The sequence below is a fragment of the Puma concolor genome, chromosome A2, assembly GCF_028749965.1.
Source record: "Puma concolor isolate L17-30 chromosome A2, mPumCon1.1.hap2, whole genome shotgun sequence".
In the NCBI taxonomy this organism is placed as follows: domain Eukaryota; kingdom Metazoa; phylum Chordata; class Mammalia; order Carnivora; family Felidae; genus Puma; species Puma concolor.
Genome location: NC_141668.1, coordinates 64,550,138 through 64,570,322, shown reverse-complemented (window position 1 = coordinate 64,570,322; position 20,185 = coordinate 64,550,138). Strand labels below are relative to the sequence as shown.

The 20,185-nt window shown below is 37.2% G+C and overlaps 1 protein-coding gene across 1 annotated transcript in view; it reads right to left on the bottom strand.

Moving 5' to 3' along the window:
• Window positions 1-3,815, bottom strand: part of VWDE (von Willebrand factor D and EGF domains) — a 106,216-nt gene extending 102,401 nt beyond the window's left edge. The window contains exon 1 of the mRNA XM_086695223.1: window positions 3,400-3,815. The gene's annotated coding sequence lies outside the window, so the exon portion shown is untranslated. The remainder of the gene's footprint in view (window positions 1-3,399) is intronic.
• Window positions 3,816-20,185: the final 16,370 nt, after the last annotated feature.

The following is a 20,185-nucleotide window of genomic DNA, read 5'->3' as shown; positions in this document are numbered from 1 at the left end:
ACTATATGAATTTGAGATGTTTCTTATATCTAAAATTGTCCCAGTTTCTTTCCAGTTCCTATTCCATTTAAATCTGTAAATAGGCTCTATCATGATATAATGCTAACAGCAGCAACAACAGCAACACAAATTAAAACTCCGAAACCATCAATATCAAAATTTTCAACAGTCACATGTATCATTTTGCTTTCTTCACTTAGATATACACTGGCCTGAAAACAGAGTACTTGGAGAATTTGCATTGCTTTGCTTTTTCCCAATTCATGTATAATTTCCTCCGGAACTAACATACAACAGGTGCTTATACACAAGTTGAATTAATAAATGCATTTTGTTGATTTAGTTATTCATGAAGACATGAATGCAAACTCTGAATGTACAAAACAGAATACCATGAAGAATCATAAAGAAAAAAGTGTATCAAACATACTGCTACCTACAAAAACAAGTAAGTTCAAAACCAAAACCACTGTCACTTTGTTGTGATAAGACCAGTTAAGATTCTTCAGGTAAGTTTGAGAAAAACTTACATATCAAAAACTTCATGATATATAATGTAAATTTAAAAAGTTCAAAGTCTGCTTTAAGTTTTAGGAAACTCTATTTAAAATGATATAAATAAATGAATGCCAAAGTAAAATTCCTTTGCAGCATTAAATATACTCCACTTTTAATCATATAATACAGTACAAAGTACAACTCTTTTTGATAACTGTAGTTATCAAAAAAAAATCCCAATATGGAATACAACAAAAATAGCTCTTTAAATGTATATTCTATTACCCATGGCACCCAAGTGTAAACATAAGAGATTGGAAATGAAAGAAAACACTTTTGTTGTTGATAGTACAAAATCATCTAGAATATTTTTTTTTAAGATGAACAGAAAGACTCATTTGCCACATAATATTTTGTGCTAATTCCACTCATTTTCTGATGTAAAGCATCAGATCTTGGATATTTTCACTTCACCTTTGCTGTGGTGGGTGTGTACAAGAGAGGAGAAAAACAGATGAAGATTACTTTCAAATCTCTGTTAGTTCTGCCTATGTTTGAATGAATTCCAAAGTAGTATTGGTTCGTAAACTAAGAGACTGTGATGATTGCAAATACTTAATAATGTCATATATTCTTGTTGGGCTATCTGCTCAAAAAACCCATGAGAAACACACAATAAGGAAAGGAAACTATTACCCCCTTACATGTGGACAAACAAAATCTTAAGTGAACATACATAAAAGAATGTTCCCCAGTGCTTCCTGTATGTCTACAGAATATGTCTCAAAATTAGAAATATGTTAACTATTTTAACGAAATCCTCATCTTTTGACTTATAGTTAATTCCTCTCTACAGCTTCTCCTGCAGAACAGATGTAACATAGCTTAGTCCCCATACAAATGTTTCCGTATGGCCTGAGTTTGGATTTCAATGAAAACTGACTCTATTTTCTTATTTTATTTTGATATTAAAATGCAATATCAGCTGTAATTATATGATAATATTCTAGTAAAGAAACTATGACAATATGAAAAGGCATTGGCTCCATTATTGCTTGCATATACCATGCAACTAAGATGTTCTCTAATGTCATGTCTCAAAGATAAATCTATATTTCTGATGCTAGTGACTTGGGCTTTTTTAAGTTTATTTATTTACTTTTGAAAGAGAGAGAGAGCGCTCTCATGTATGTCGGGGAGGGCAGAGACAGAGGGCGAGAGAGAGGATCCCAAGCAGGCTCCACATTATCAGTGTGCAGCCCAAAGCAGAGTTTGAACTCACGATCTGTGAGATCATGACTTGAGCTGAAATCAAGAGATGGAAGCTTAATTGACTGAACCACCCAGGCGCCCCTGGTGCTAGCGACTTGTAAATGACTCAACCATGCTTCAACTGAAACTATATTCCAGTTTAATAAAGATTAATTATTTTAATGCCCTTATAGTGCTTACTAAATAGGAAAGATATTCCATAAACATTCTTTTCCTCTCAGTTCCCCTTATGTCTCTACTCGATTAAACAAAAGGGTATTATCCACTTCACTTTTATAGGAGCTTAGAACCTGGTAAGTGATAACATTTGTCCTAGAGAGATGTCGTTACTATTTATGTGAAGGCTGAAAACGAGATGTAGTTAGAGTAAAAATCGAAATACTTTCCTTATTAAATTTCGGTCAAGTTTTTAAAAAAATATTTCATCTAAACAAAATTAATGCACAATTTACTATATTATATGCGTGTATTTTTAAAAGATGTGCATGAAGACATGGTAAATCCCTGGTACATTTGCAAAAAGGAGGCGCCAACCAATGATACCTGGAACACTGAACCCTGTGACAATGCTTGCCTGAAGTAGAAAGACGACAAGGCTACTGAAGGCTCAAAAAAGGATATGTGGTCTACAGTAAAAATATTATAAATTTTGAAGTCTCTTGCCTTTTTAAAGGTTGGTCAAGCATTTTCTTACAAAATATTTTGTGTATTTACAGTAAATACATATTTTACGTATTACATAAATCCACTTGTAAACATTCTTTTTGAAGACATGGTATTTCTGCTGGAGAATAATGGAAAGCACTTACACTCAGGTGTGTTATTTTTGGACATACCTAATAAATTGAGTCTAATGCTCATGTTTAAATCATGTGGTGGGTGAGATAATAGCTCCCCATTTTTACAAATCGAACCAGCCAAAATAAAACGGACGAAATTCAGTACGACATAAAAAGACAAAATCCTAAACGGCTATTAAGTCTTCCACGTGACCTTTTTAAAGTTGTAGAGAGTTGTACGTCCCATATATGACAGATGTAGTTTTTGTGAAACATAGGGTATTTGGAAGATAAGAAAAAAAGTACGTTTCCTTTAATATTCCCGTCTGTATAAGTATTGAACAGTACCCGGGATGGCTAATGAATACTGTTGCTGTTTTAACAGCACTGTGTATTAAGCTACGCTTTCTTTGCCTAAATTAAAGCAGTTGGGGGCCTAGACTCCTCCCTCAATGGAGATCTAATTTACAGCAGTAGCAAAAGGGATCCTAACAGACTCAGCGTCTGATTCTCCTGTTTGCTAAGCACAATTTCCTGCCGCTAGGATGCCTTCAGAACCGAGTTGAAGTTTCTCAAAGTTGCTTAAAGAGATTTTAAGGAGCGAGGATATCAGCGGGTAGAATGCAGGCCCGCGAGCAGGACACAACTGCGGCCAGTACGCACAGGGAAACTAAAACCACCGGGAGCAAAGTGACCACGGCAAAGGCAGGGGAGGGGCCGGGTGACGGCCGGTCACGACCAACCACAACATCCCGCCGTACATTAAGATGCCCCGTGACACTCGTCCTGTCAGCTGACAGGCCCCCACGTCCACACCACCCGACGGCGTGCGCCCCACTCAGCCCCCTACCTCTCCGACCTTGCTCGTGACCTGGCCCAGGTTCAGCCACTCGCTGCTGCGGCGGCGGGCGGACTTCCCAGCTGTTCCTGCTACGTTTTGGGTGGGACGCGGGTCCCGGCTCGCGCCTCTGCCACCCCTGGGCGCGGAGAGCTACGTCCGCCTGCGCGGGGTCCTGCGTGGTTCCTGCCCAGGAGGTCACGCAGGTGGGGGAGCGGCGCAGCCCGCAGCGCGCGCGCCAATCCCTCCTGCTGTTCCCCGCCCTCGCATCCCCCTGGGCGCGCGCAACCCGAGGGAAGGCTCGCCCCTGGGGCTTGGCACGCGCACCTCGCCAAGCGCAGTTGTTTAAGGAGGACGTAGTAGTTCTAGAAACTGCAGAGAGGAACTTCCAATTGATGTGGCCCCGGATGGTTCCATTGGAAGGGGCAGTGCCCCTGACTGTCCCAGCAGACAGATCCTCCAATCAATCCTCTGTGCCGGATTGCTTACGAAAACCAAGCTTCTCAGAAGAAGCTTCTGCCACCTTCCTTCTCAGTGAGGCAGTGAAGCCTCAGGTTGCAACAGCAGCATTCCCTCCTTTTCCTGCAGCTTTCACAGGATTAATGAAAGGAACAGCCTAACTCATGCTTCAAACACGCGGCACTAGTAACCACTGTATGACACTGAGTCCAGAGTTCTTTCAGCATAACTTCTCTGCTGGCTCCGTACCAGGAAAGCCAAATGCCGATTGAACAGCTGCCCCATGGTCCCCAGATCCAGTAGGCCCATCCCTCCCTTGATTCACAGACCTGCTTCAAAATTCTCTTTTCCATGATTTCCTGTCTTAGGAATGATTCCCTAGCTTCCTCTCAACTGGAAGCCTGGTCCTATTCATTTTGTTCTATAGCCACCAATCCCCGAAACCTATCTATCTGCTCCTTTAACAAAACTCAGTTCCATCCATCTTCTTCCTTTATTCCTGACACTTCTTGTGCAGACAGCCATCACCTCTCTTCTGTGTTATCGACAATATGTCTTCTTGCTTTCTTGTTTGCCTGTATTTCTACTTAAATCTGTCAGTTAACCCAATGTCCTTTGCATAAGTTCCCGTTCAAAAGATAAGCTGCAAGAGCCTTCACCATGGACTCCCCTCCATCCTTATTTGTTCTTTTTCTCTTATCAGCATGTACCCACCACCGACACACACACCTCATTCAACAGCTTACAATTTCGTGATATGACCAGCCTCATTTCTTTCATATAATAGGTCCCTGACCTGAAGGTTTTTCTGTTTCTTCTTCTTCTTCTTCTTCTTCTTCTTCTGCTTCTGCTTCTGCTTCTGCTTCTGCTTCTGCTTCTGCTTCTTCTTCCCCTCCTCCTCCTCCTCTTCCTCCTCCTCCTCCTCCTCCTCCTCCTCCTCCTCCTCCTCCTCCTCCTCCTCCTCCTCCTTCTTCTTCTTCTTCTTCTTCTTCTTCTTCTTCTTCTTCTTCTTCTTCTTCTTCTTCTTCTACCTGGCTATCACCTACTCAGCTTTAACTTTCACCCGAGGCATCACTTTTTCCAGTGTTTCCTTAAACCACCAAGAAAGACTCCCATAGTTCCATGTACTAAATATTCTATGTTCTTCTCTGCTTGAAAATTTCCCATTTCCTCATCTGCCTATCCTACCAAATTGGAAGATCCTTGAAGTTAAGGATTGTCTGGGTCAACATGTTATCTCCAGAGGATTGCTGAGTAAATGAGACATTGATGACGCTCGAAAAGTACTTGCCTGACTAAATTGAACCTGGTAACACTGTGAATTGTGCTGATGAGGGAAGGTAGGTCAAGGGTCTGAGAGAACACAGTTATTAAGTAGATTCATGAGAGAGTTAGGAATAGGCCCATTGTTGGTGTCAGAAGATGGTTTCTTCTGCAACATCAGCTGTGAGACTCAGCTTTGATATATGAAGTTGTTAAATAACCTGTTTAAAAACTCAGCTGCTTTGTCCTCTCACTTTTTTCACCTACATATATTTAAAACCCAAGCTGATACATAATCACTGCCAATTGGCTCTACCTGCCCCACCAAGTTGTTGGAGGAGAGCATCAAGAGGACTGGACCTCTGCTTGACTTGAGAGCTGCACTTGTCTCCTCATCTCTTCCTCTGTCCGTGGAATGTGTGATCTACCCACCATTCCCATAGCTGGGGCTGTTTCAAGGACACAGCCTGGAGAGCGTAGTGTGTTATTGATACCATATGGATATTATATGTGACTGAATCCAATGAAGGCCTCTGCATAAACTTTTAAGATTCTAGCAGGTACATGCAGAGATCTACTTGTCTTGCAGCCGCCCAAGACAAGTCTTGTTCCCTTGCTTATTAAACCTCCCAATCTGGAGTGGTTTGCCTCTGTCTTTATTCCCTCTTTGCCCTCATTGCACAAGGGCCAATTTATGATCCAACGCTCAGTAACTAATCATATACAAAATCCACCATTGTTTTTCAAGTCGCTGTATAATTCCAGTTATATACTTGCTTAGCATGATATAACTCAATGGTATTATATTTAGACTACAGAATATCAGATGATGGCGAGGTCTTGTGTTTGGATTAGGAAACTGAGATTGATGTACACCATTTTCTATAATTACACTGTATTAGATTGTGACACCAAAATGTGCTACATGTCCTCACACGGCCATACTCTTGTTCACACTGTTTTCTTTGCCTAAACTGACTTGCCCACTATTTATTACTGACAAGATCCTCTTCATGATTCAGCTGAAATAAATCCAGCGATAAAGGCATTGTAAATTCCATGCCAGGAAAAGTAAGTCATCTCCAGAGTGTCACATTCATTGTTCTCTATGCCCCTTCATTGTTGCACCCATTAATCTTCATCCATACTTGCATAGTAATTGTCAGGCTGTATTTTAATAAACTTTATATGTCTCTCTCCAACATTAAAAAATGATTTATTTCTTGCAAATAAGCGACACTGACAGGCTGTGTTTGGAAAGAATGTTGCCGAACAGGTAGCACTAGAGCCATAAAGCAAATATGGCATTTTTATAAGGATTAATCTCAGTTCCACTGTGCTGTGTGAAAGTAGACAGATTCAAATGGCTACACACTGTTAGATTTCATTTACGTGTCAGTACTGCAATGACAGTACTATCTGGTCAGAGAGCAGATTAGCAGTTGCCAGGGGCAGGGGCGGGGAGATCTGTTGAATTTCAATGAACAAGAGGTACATTTTGGGGTGAGATACCTGCTTTATATTTTGCGAGAGAGGTAGGTACACACAGAACATGTTATGAAAATACTCAGAGCTCTACACAAAGAGGGTACATTAAGTATATGGAGGTTGTTATTTTAGAAGGAAAAATATAAAAGCGTTGGGCAACAGTCACATTGGTGATTCATGCCCATAAACCAAAATCTTATTTGTAGTCCAGCTTCCCAGCACTGCAAGGGGTGAGGAGGTTAAGGAAGATTTGATCCCAATTGGCTTTCTCTTGGTTAAAGTGCTGTAACAGCGAGAGGACTTTGTGCTCACACAGTCACTGTGTACTTTGGATTTACTTACAATTATGTGTGTCGTATGTGGCATTTACAAACTTCATACAATTTTAAAAATCTAAGCCCCAAATAATTTCTTTCTTAAATATCAACCCATGAAAAACTACATCCCAAGTTCAGTGTAATGTGGAACAAATCAAGAGCAAATTCTGAGATAACATGCGTAACTGTACATTTTGAGTAGCTCACAGAATTCAGTAAACATAGCAGCAACTGATGTATCAATGTATTGTTTCTCGCCTGAAATGGCTAAGTGAGAGACGGGATAGCATGCCCTAATTCCTAACAAGTCCAGAAAATGATGGGAGGCTGGTGTGGGAGGGCTAAATAAGAAAATGTACCATCAATACAACAAAGTCATTTGTGTGTGTGTGTGTGACATAGGAGTTTTTTGGAAAACAGGGGAGGTCTTGTTTGTTTGTTTGTTTGTTTGTTTGTTTTTGTGGGTACAATGCCATGGTGTCATCAGGGAGCCCTACAGTGTTGGAAAGTTTCACCAGGGAGGGATTTTCAGCTCTGCTGCGCACATCCTACAACAGACATTCGCTTAGCCATGATGGATCCATAGGTCCTCCCAGCTTGCTACTGCTTCACAGCCATTTTGGGGGCACTGGAAACTTTCTTCAAGGTGATTTTAGTCTTTATGCCTAGACCTGCCCTACAATCATTCCCTAAAAGTCTCTGCCCTTACCTATCGTTCTTCTCCCTTTTCTAAATCAAGAGGAGGGGCGCCTGGGTGGCGCAGTCGGTTGAGCGTCCGACTTCAGCCAGGTCACGATCTCGCGGTCCGGGAGTTCGAGCCCCGCGTCAGGCTCTGGGCTGATGGCTCAGAGCCTGGAGCCTGTTTCCGATTCTGTGTCTCCCTCTCTCTCTGCCCCTTCCCCGTTCATGCTCTGTCTCTCTCTGTCCCAAAAATAAATAAACGTTGAAAAAAAAAAAAAATTAAATCAAGAGGAGCCTGGTTAGGGTATGCACACGTCTTTGTGTTTGTACAGAGTGATAACTGAAGGAGAATATACTGTTCTCACCTTCTTTTTCCCCAAGATACTTTATTCACTCTCCAAATTCCCTCATCCAAGATTTAAGCTTTTCAAAATAAAAAGCTAGAACATGCTGGACAAATTTCTGTTATCTTCCTGTTGTATCTAGTCGCTCAGAGATTATACAAAGAGCCTAGTTCAAGGAAAGAAAATTTCCCCCAAATGAAGGAAACAAAGCTTAACATCTTAAAATATTATATTTTCATAATTATTGACAAGTTAAAATATCTAAAAACAAGTCTAAAAATAAACAGGCAGCACATGGATAAAAAAATTCTAAAGAATATATAAAAGGAGTCTTTTTTCTTTTAATGTTTATTTATCTTTGAGGGAGAGAGAGAGAGAGACAGGGTGTGAGTGGGCGAGAGGCAGGGAAGGAGGGAGGCAGAGAATCTGAAGCAGGCTCCAGGCTCTGAGCTACCAGCACAGAGCTTGATGCGGGGCTCAAACTCACAGACTGGGAGGTCAAGACCTGAGCCAAGGTTGGATGCTTAACCTACTGAGCCACCCAGGTGCCCCTGTAAGGGAGGTCTTACTTTAATATATATGTTTGCTCTCCTGTGGATGTGAGCCAACTTCTCTAAACTGGTCTATAAAATTATTACTAAACCAATAAACAACTTAATATATTTTGCTGGGACTCAGGGCGGAAAACTCAATCAAATGACAATGGATGCATCTGCAAAAGATAAGCATATCTTAAAAATGAAGAAAATTCTTAAAGAGAATGAAAAAACAAAACCCTAACAAGTTTTTCTAGGATTTTGTTGTTGTTTCGTGGGTGTTTTTTTTTTTTTTTTGAGGGGGAAGGGAGAGGAGGTTCTGTTACCTTTAAACCAATCATTAAAGTAAATATTAAGTAACTTTTACAGATCTTGATCTTATATAGAAACAGACTTTAATGTTTCAAGTATCTCCAGCTGGTCATGTCAAACCTCAATTATCGTTAAAGTAATTGTCAACCAATTTATTCCTTTAAAAATACAGTACTTATACAATAGAATTCTAGAAGGTCCAATGGAATGCAAATAATATATTAATAAGAATTATATTTCAACCATTTATATTTGGAAATCACTCTCTTAGGAATTATATAAAATTTTGAAAGATAACATGCATCATCAGCTACACTCAAAGGAACTCAACCCTGGGGCACCTGGATGGCTTAATTGGTTAAGCATCCGACTTCAACTCAGATCATAATCTCAGAGTTCGTGAGTTCAAGCCCTGCATTGGACTCTGTGCTAACAGCTCAGAGCCCAGAGCCTGCTTCAGATTCTGTGTCTCCCTCTCTCTCTGCCTATTCCCTACTCATACTGTGTCTCTCTGTCTCTCTCAAAAATAAATAAACTTAAAAAAAAAAAAAGAGCCGGACCAACTGAGTCACCCAGGTGCCCCCACCTAATCATATTATTAAGAGCTGAGGCTCTTGACATTGATTGCGTTTGTTTAAATGTGATCTTAAGTATGTTACAAAAAAAAAATCTAAGCCTCATTTTATCCTCTTAAAAATGGAAATAATATATAATCACTTATCATTAAGTTAGTATAAAATTTAAATAAAAAGATGCATATACAATGTTGAGCATAATACCTAGTTAATACTAATTAACAGTGATTCCTACCATACTGTTGTTGTTGGGTCATTATTACATACATGGTGAATGGAATATCTTTTTCTATTGTTGGTGACAGAGTAAACATGCTAATTAGAATATAAATTCTAAGAGGACGCAGAATCTGTGTTAGTCAACACTTAGCCGAGGATTTCTAAGTACTCCCTAACTGAGATAGAATCTTTCCACTTGGTAGGTAATGTCCAGCTTTTGCTCTAGGTTTGGCAAACTTTTTCTGTAAAGGATAAGGTAGTAAACATTTTTGGTTTTCCTTACCAGTCTTTTGCAGAAACTACTTATCTCTGCTGTTGCGAGGCAAAAGCAGTCATACACAATCTGTAAACAAATGGGTATAGCTGTGTTACAGTAAAATTTTACTTACAAGTAGAGAACACAGCTTTATTGGGCATACTAGCCACAGTTTGCTAACACATTCCTTGCAGATTACTCTGATAATTGTCCACATGTCTTCTGTAGACTGCCTGGCTGTCTCCTTAATTTTACCTATATGGTCTTATTTTTTATTATATTGAAATTCATATCAAATCTATTGGAGAAATCATCTAGGTCAGTGTGTCTACAGCTTTTGTTGAAGATGAAGTGGGAGTCCTGAGTTACCTTCCCTAGTTCTGGGACAGCTGCCAACTGGCAAGGACATGTCCTTAGTAGAGTAGACTTTGAAATGAATCCTCCGTCAGGTCTTAGAAAAATCTGGTGTCGTATTACACTTGTTTACACTTTTCTGGCAAATTAGGCTACATAGTCTGTTTCCTATATGTGGCTATGTCGTTTTATGAGACAGCATTTTTAGTTCTTAAAAGTAAATATTAATGTAAAATATTAATTTAATATAAAATATAATATTTATTTTGCACGCAGAAGTCTACTTTGCAAACTGAGACTCAAAATATAACATCCTTTACTAAACTATGCTTTTTCTTTGTTTCCAAGTTTCATTTCTGTACTTGAAAATATAAAACTACAGTAACAAGGATGGAACTATTTGTTGATATTGCTTTATGTTCCATAACTGATTGTATGAATGATATTAAATTCCACAAGTTGATAGCAATTATATTAGTTATACTGTACTATTTGTTAACATTATATATTCTATTTAAAATTATTTTATATTGATTTTACATTTTAAATTTATTTAAAAGAAGTAAAATAAGCACAATACCTATTTTATTCTTTATTCTTTATGCAAGTTTTTTGTATTCTTCTGGGAAAGCATCCATACATTTTTATCAAACATTTTTAAAGAATCCTGTGACACAGAAAAAAAAATAAAAATCCCTTTTCAGTGCCCTAGGAGTCTTCTGGTTATACCCTTACAAATTATCTCCTGGTAGGTTTTTTTTGCCCTTCTCTCTCTTTTTTTTTTTTTTTTAACATTAATTTATTATTTATTTATTTATTATTTTAAAGAGAGTGAGCGCACTCATGCGTAGGGGAGACAGGCAGAGGGAGAGAGAGAGACAGGGGTGGAGAGACAGAGAAAGAGAATCTTAGGCAGGCTCCCTGCTCAGCAAGGATTTGGATGTAGGGTTTGATGCCATGACTCCAGGATCATGACCTGAGCCGAAATCAAGAATTGGACACTCAACTGACTGAGCCACCCAGGTGCCCAACTCTTCTGACTCTTAGTAAATGTGCTCCTGACTCTTCTCTTTGCCTCATTGTTTGTCTCACTTTGTCCATAGTATTATTTCATGATTCATTCTCTGTCATGGTTTATCTATTATTCATGTCCACTGGCTCATAAATGTGAATATCCATTCCTGAACTTTTGTCTGAGCTTCAGATTCATATGATCAGCATCTCCATCCAACATCTCTAGGATGTAACTATTTTATATCACTCAGAACACACACACACACACACACACACACACACACGTTGTATTAATTTACATGAAATATTTTTCTACCTTAAAACACAGTTTTCCATGATCTGGACTTTGTCATTAGGCAAAGACGTAAGTCTCACCCTCTACTCCTCACAATTTCTGCTTCATCTTACACATTATCAAAATTGAACTCTGCTATTTTCCCATAGTACATTTTCTTCTATCTCATGGTATTGAAATTATGTCTTTTTCTAGGTTTATCTGTCAAGTAGCTACTATAAGCTCCTTGACAATCAAAGCCTTATTTATATATGAATGTCCAGTGCATAATTTGATGTTTAATATTGGTATTAAATATTATTTGAACTGAATTGAACTTAGCTAAAATGTACGAAACTCAAATGTGCATTTGATATTCACTATTGGACCTTGGGAAGTCTTCATGCAGACTGTCATACTCTACTCTTATCCATAGGTGGCAGCAAGCCTCTAAAATTAGGGGGAAATGGTCTGTGCATAGATTCAGTTGATCACAAAATAAAATGGCATACTCTATATTTTGGCCTTTACATGAAAAACAACTATGTAAACTTTAATTTTACAGAAACACTAAGAAGAGAACACAATCTATTAAGCTCCTTGAAGTGAGTGTTTTCCTGTCTTAATTACTCATTACCTCCAGAGTCATTTACAAAACCTCATTGTCTCACTCCTTCCAGCTTATTCTATGTAGAGTCTGTCATGCTGGCCTCTACATTTTTGTTCGTTAGGCATTGAGCAAAACTATGAAGTGGATTAATTTCTTTTTGTAACAATATTTTCCCTTGACTTAAGAACCTCTTTTTCTGACTATTCCTCAAGTATTTATTATTCATTCCCTAATGAATCTTCCTGAAGTACTTATCAATTAATTTGTAATTAAATATTACTTACATATTCTGAAAAATTTATACCATTGTACAAGACAATCTTTAAAAGATTAATAACAAAAATTAGCAAAGTTTTTCCATCCTTCTATTTTCTAGGTAACCAATTATAACTACATGGTATGTATCCTTCTCCATACTTAATACTTACAGAAATACACATACACACATGCATGCACACATAATATTTAGGGTAGTTCTGGTTTTGTTTTTATAAAAGTGAGCTTATGTTGTTAATATATGTATATATATAATATTTTTTTTACCTGGAAACAGATCATGTACATTTGATCAGGTCCATATGTATATATTGAATTATTTTTAATAAATTCAAAGTATTCCACAATGCATACATATCAAAATATAGAAAATATTTATGGATAACTAAGTTGATACCAGCTTTTAATAATGCCTCCCCTCAAAATACTCCTCTATAGATGTTTTATAATTTACTCTTAGAAATGGTCCTTTTGTCTCTGTGAAAACCATATATGAACAGGAACGCAAAAGTACTCATATATTTAATGTTATTGATATTACCAAAAAATGCCTGAAAAGCAAAAGTAATTAATATTCCCAACAGCATTATAAAAGCCATTTATGAAAAACTCATAGCTAATATCATACTCATTGGTGAAAGACTGAAAGGTTTCTCCCTAAGAGCAGGAGCAAGACAAGACGCCTGCTTTCACTGCTGTGATGTACTGGTAGCTTTATCAGGAGCAATTAGACAATGAAAGGAAATAAAAGACATCCAAATTGGAAAGGAAAAAGTAAAACTATCTCAATTTGCAGGTGATATGATCCTGTATATAGAAATTCTCAAAGGGGCACCTGGGTGGCTCAGTCGTTAAGCTCCGGCTTCGGCTTAGGTTATGATCTCACAGTTTATGAGTTGGAGCCCTGCGTCGGGCTCTGTGCTGACAGCTCAGAGCCTGGGGCCTGCTTTGGATTCTGTCTCCCTCTCTCTCTGCCCCTCCCCCGCTCATGCTCTGTCTGTCTGTCTCTCTCTCTCAAAAAGCATTAAAAAAAATTAAAAAAAATTCTCAAAGAATTCACGAGAAAGCTACTAAAGCTAATAAATGAATTCAGCATCATTGCAGGGTGCAAGACTAACACACACACACACATACGCACGTACACACACACACACACACACACACACACACACACACACACAAACAAGAATTGTTTCTAAATACTTGTAGTGAACAATCCAAAAAGGAAACTAATGAAGCGAATCTATGTACAACAGCATCTAAAAGAATTAAATACCTAGGAATAAATTTATCAAGAGAGTGTAAGACTAGTACACTGAAAACTAAAAAATATTACTGACAGAAATTAAAGAGACTTTAAATAAATGGAATACATCTCATGAAAAGGAAGACTTAATATCATTAAGATGTCAGTATTAGCCAAAGTAATCTATAGATTCAATGCAATCCCTATCAAAATTTCAGCAAGCTTTTTGCATAAATGGAGAAGTTGATTCTTAGATTGATATGAGTAATCAAAATATTTTAAAATTAAGAGCAAACTTGGAGGACTCACAACTCAATTTCAAAACTTACTGCAAAACTACAGTAATCAAAATAGTATGTAGTGGCATGAGAATAGACAGAGAACAATGGAATTGAATTGAGAGTTCAGCAATATACCAACACACAGTCAATTAATTTTTGACAAAGTTGCAAAGTCCATTCAATAGGGAAAGAACAGTCTTGTCAACCAATGATGCTGAGACAACTGGACATGCAAAGGAATTAGATTGGGCCTCTACTTCACACCGTCTACCAAAATTAATTCAAAGTGGATCAACAACCTAACCATAAGAGCTAAAACTACAAAACTCTTAGAGGAACACAGAGAGGTAGATCTTCAAGATCTTGAATTGAACAATAAATTCTTAGGTACGACACCAAAAGCATGAGCAACAAAAGTGAAGAAGAGATTAATCGGACTTCGTGAAAATTAAAAACCTTCATGTCTCAAAAAACATTATCAAGGAAGTGAAAATACAACCTACAGAATGGGAGGAAATATTTGGATATCATATATCTGATAAAGGTTTGATATTCAAATTATAAAAATGACCCTTACAACTTAACAACAAAAAGATGGCCCAGTTAAAAGGCAAAGAATTTGAATAAACATTGCTCCAAAGAAGACATGCAAATATGCAGTAAGTCAATAATTGAAAAGATGTTCAACAATATCAGTTGTGAGGAAAATACAATAAAGAGCACAATGAGATATCACTTCATACGTACTAAGATACCTATAGTAATCATTTGTAAAAACCTGAAAAGCAACAGAAAACAACTGTTTCTGAGAACATTGAGAAATTTGAAATCCTTGTTCATTGCTAATGGGTGTGTAAATGGTGGAGCCATTGTGAAAAGCAGTTTGGTGATTCATCAAAAAGCTAAAAAGAGAATTGCCACATGACCTAGCAATTCTCCTCCTAAGCATACACTCCAAAGAATTGAAAACAGGGACTGAGCACATACGTGTATGTCAATGTTCGTTGCAGCATATTTACAAGAGTGAAAAGGTGGAAATGATCCAAGTGTCCATTGACAAATGAATGTGGTATGTGCATAAAATGGAATGTTTTTCAGCCATAAAAAATGAAGTTTTGATCAACGCTACAACATGAATGAATTTTGATGGCGTTATGGTAAGTGTAATAAGCCAGACCCCAAAAAACAATTACATAGTTCCACTTATATGTAATATCTAATATAGGCATGTTCATAGATTTAGAAAGTAGGGGCTAGATGGAAGGGGTTATAACAGTGCTTAATGATTGTAGAGTTTCCGTTTATGGTGATAAAAGTTTTAGAAATCAAGAGTGGTGATGGTTGCACAACACTATGAATGTAATTAATGTCATGAATTGTGCACTTAAAAATGGCAAAAAAATGCATGAGCCTTTCCCTTTCTTCACATTAATGACAACACTGAATAGAAAAACTTATTAACTATCAACAATCTGATGGGTGAATAATGATATTGCTTCATTTGCACTTCTCCAACCAGTGGTGAGAGAAAATATTTTTTCATATTTACTGACCACATGTGTTTCCTCATCTATGATTTTTCCTTCATATGTTTTCTTTATATTTTTTGCCCATCTTATTTATTTATTTATTTATTTTTGTGGGGGGAAGGACAGAGAGAGAGAGGAAGAGTCAGAGAATCCCCAAGCTTTGCCCTGTCATAGCAGAGCCCAACATGGGGCTGAAAACCACGGACTGTGAAATCATGAGCCAAAATCAGGAAATCAAGTGTCGGATGCTCAACTGACTGAGCCACCTAGGTGCCCCTGTTTTGCCCTCTTTTTATATTTGTTTTCTTATCAGTTTGTAAGAACTCTTGTAATATTATGAGTGTCAAGATAATCTCCCCTATGTATCACAATATTTTTTTCTCTTCATTTATTTTTCCTTTGAAACACAAACCTTTAAAAGTCAATGAACATACTCCATACAGCTATGGATAGAAGTTGAGAGCGTTCTTAATACTAGTTTCCCAAAAAGATAACATTAGATAGATGATAGATAGATAGAGTATATAGATATAGTTTATATATATATAAGTATAGGTACAGGTATATGTAGGTATAGGTATGGGTATAGGTATAGAAAAAGGTATATTTTGGGCGCAATGAAGAAAGGAGCGTGGTGTCAGCAGCCTATTTCCTTAATCTTACACTCTTTTCATGGAAGTCGTTGAAGGCTGTCTTTTGGATTTGACTGATTACAAAAACGGCATAATTGATCTCTCCGTGGCTACGTCTTCTAGTACTTCAGGGCACCCTGCTTTCGTTTATAGTTCAAATGGAGAGCCAAAATTTTCGGTCCTTATGTGGAACCACAATAATTGTCATGTTCAATGCAAGTGTCCCAGTCAGTCCCTGAGGATCAGTCTTCTCCCTCTGCTCCCAAAATCTGTTCCCACCACCCAAAGCAGGAAGCTCCTCTTCATGGAAGGATATTCTACAGAATTTTTGTACCAAAATCGAGGTACTGTTTCTAACTAATTGAATAGTATTGTTGTTGGCAAAGGTACTTGTTAGTAATTTGTAGAATTAAATTTTTGTGTAACAAGTCAGGTCATAAGTAACCTGATTGTTACTTTTGATTTGTTTCCATTATAGATGCCATCTATAAAGAAACTTGATGTTTTTACCCTTTTTTATAAGTCTCCAAAGAAATCACAAACAAAAAAACTTTCCCATAATAAATAATCTATACTGGCTAGAGAGTGAAGATGCCACCAACAAAAACAGATAGCTTGCTAAAGATGAAGATCAAGGATGATGAAGAAGCTTGGGAACAACAGCAATCTGATGGTGATGAGCCTTCTCTTCCCTAAAAGAGGAGAGTGGCACAGAATATTTTATGCTGTTAAAGTTCCATAGATAGTATTTGTTTGATTCCAATAGAAACTTCATATTTGTGATAGTGTCTTTGCTAATAGTGAGTACATACTAGATAATCATACTTGTCAAATAATCAATTTTCATCTTTTATTTAGTCAATAAACATTTGCTGAGATTATGGAATCCTAGGATTCTACTCTTTCTCCAATATCAGCATAGTGTATGATTTGGGAAATTTTATATCCACAAAATTGATAAATTTCTTCTGCCTCCTTTGATACTTGACGAGGTAGTGAGGCTCTGTAATAACCAACATTGTAAACAACAGCAGCACTGTAGCAATAACAACAACATAATTCTCACTCAGCACTTTTTTTTTCCTTTCTTAACACGGTTTGAAAGAACAATGTATTAACATTATTTATTTGAATAAATCAGCATTAAACTTTTCCTTCTGACATATGAGTTAACATTGCCAATCATTTTACTAAGAAATACCTAATGCAGTGATATCACCTCTCACTGGTTTGTATATACAATTTGAATAGTTATATGTTTATGGTCATTATTTAATAACATGATTGTATTCGTATTGCTTAAATCATAAAATAAAAATGAAGTTTTTCTGAAGAAAAAAATGAAGTGAAGTCTGAGAATGTTTCAACTGGAACAGGGTAAGAAGAAAACAGCTTCGCATCTTTGTGTGCATTTGTGTGTGTGCAGGTGTCAATTGACTCCTGTAAATACATTTGTTTTTAAATGCAGCATGTTAACTTACAGACCTGGTATCTGACTTTTGTTTGACGTACTCTAATTTATTTTATACCATACAGCTTATTTTATCATTTGTTAAAATCCGGCATGCGATAAATCACCTCTGGTTATTATATTACTTGTGGATCAGTGATATTACTTGTGGATCAGCAATCACTCATTCATTTTTTATTAATTTTTTTATTAATTTTTTAACATTTATTTATTTTTGAGACAGAGAGAGACAGAACATGAATGGGGGAGGGTCAGAGAGAGAGAGGGAGACACAGAATCGGAAACAGGCTCCAGGCTCTGAGCTGTCAGCACAGAGCCCGACGTGGGGCTTGAACTCACGGACCGCGAGATCATGACCTGAGCTGAAGTGGGCCGCTTAACCGACTGAGCCACCCAGGCACCCCAATCACTCATTCATTTAAAAACATTTCATTCAGTCAATAGTTTCCACAAAGAGGTTTCAATGAGTAAGTTTAATCTGTCTATTCTTTAGATAGAAATAATAAATGTAATTAGTTAACCTATCCTCAGTTTTTTAAATTTTGCTTTATTTTTAGTTAATACCTATATATTTTGAGAACAGCAAAGGGAAACTTGCGTATGTATGTATGTATGTATGTATGTATGTATTTTTTAATTTATTTTGAGGGAGAGAGAGAGACAGAGGGAGAGAGAGAGAACAGAAGAGGGGCAGAGAGAGAAGGAGAGAGAGAGAATCCCAAGCAGGCTCCTCACTGTCAGCACAGAGCTCTACTGGGGGCTTGAACTTATCAGCGATGAGATTATGACCTGAGCCTAAATCAAGAGTTGGATGTTTAACCAATTGAGTTACTCAGGTGCTCTGCCCGACCATAAGTAACAACATTATATTAAGGTCTACATGTAGAATATGTAGAATATGTAGAATAACATAATTTATTTTCCCTTTTCTTATTGGCTTACTTTGCTTTTAACAATAAAAGAAATACAAATTTTAAATAAATATTTTGGAAAGTCCAATATAATTTTAAGGGCTAGAAAATATGATTTATAATGTCGACAGCCAGAGGCAACCACTGTTGCCATATTGTCTTTATTCACTTCCTTTTTTATATCCTTTTTTATATTCACTTCCTTTTTACATCATGCTTTGTCCCTCAGCATGTAACAATTGTCTGTAATGTTCTTTTGTTCCAAATTGGTAGAGTCAGAGTAGGCAGCCTTCTTATGTGGTGGCTGGATTATCTCAGAGCAAGCATCCCAAGAGAAGCAGGTGAAAACTGAATGGCTTTTTCTGACCTAGCTCAGAAGTCACATAGTGTTATTTTTACTGTTAACGATAGAAGCCACCATAAACTTCTGCACATTCAAGGCAAAAGCTGAGACTCCCACCTATCAGTTGTAAGAGAATCAAAAAATTTTGGTTTGATTTAAAACTACCACAATACAATAAGACACAACTGTAAAGCAAAACCATAACTGGCTTTATTTTAATACAAGAAAATATAAACACTTCTACAGTGGAAAAGCCTAAGCTGTTTGTCATCTCATTTCACTAAGAGCTCATTTCACTAAGAGCTCATATATTTAGTATGTGAGGATTTTTATAAACTTTCCTAATAAAATTGGAGGTCATGGTAGCAATGCTGAAAAGGGAACAGATTTTAGAGATACTTTAAGGGTAAAAATTTGAAATGTTGCTCCTTATATTGTTCTGAATGACAGCTAAAATTACTGAGAATTTGCTTTGTGCCAGGTAATTTCAAATATAATGATATGTGTTACCTCATATAGGTTTCCTAAGATACTTGAAAACATTGTGAGACTGTGGAATATTCCGTAATAGAATGAATTGGATCTGACACATTTATTTTCTAGAGATGTCCATTATATATCAAGAGAAAAAGGAAACTCAACAGTTATATATACACTATGTGTATGCATATATAATATATATAATAGAAACATGTCTAAGGATACTTATCAAATTGTTATACTTGGTATCTTCAGGAGTTGAGATTGGAGTAAAGAAAAGCACTTAATTTTTTTATAGAATTGTTAGATCAAATTGTTAGAACACACATACATTGCTTCTGTAATAATAAAACAAATTAATGTATTTTTTTTTGAGGGAAAGAATTGAGACAAAGGAAAATTGAAAGTAAGAAATGTAAAAGGAAGCCAGGAGTCTAACCAGGGAGACATGCAAGACTTTTAAGCCAGAGTACAAGGTGCTTTAAGAACTTGACGGAAGGAATGTTAGATCCTGCTGTCTTTCTTTCTTTCTTTCTTTCTTTCTTTCTTTCTTTCTTTCTTTCTTTCTTTCTTTCTTTCTAAATGTTTTATTTTATATTTGAGAGAGACAGAAAGATAGAGCACGAACAGGGGAGGGGCAGAGAGATGGAGACAATCTGAAGCAGGTTCCAGTCTCACAGAGCCTGATGCAGGAGTCGAACCCACGAACCGTGAAATCATGACCTGAGCCGAAGTCAGACACTTAACCGACTGAGCCACCCAGGCACTTTGATTCTGCTGTGTTCTCAAGAAGAAGTTCTGGACAAAAGCATGGTGAAGGAGCCCACTTGCGCAAAGACATGGAGAAAAAACCCTGAGAACTAAGAAAGCTGGCCAGGTTCAGTTTTGTAGAGGCAAAATGTCACTGAGCAAGAGAATGGCAAGTAA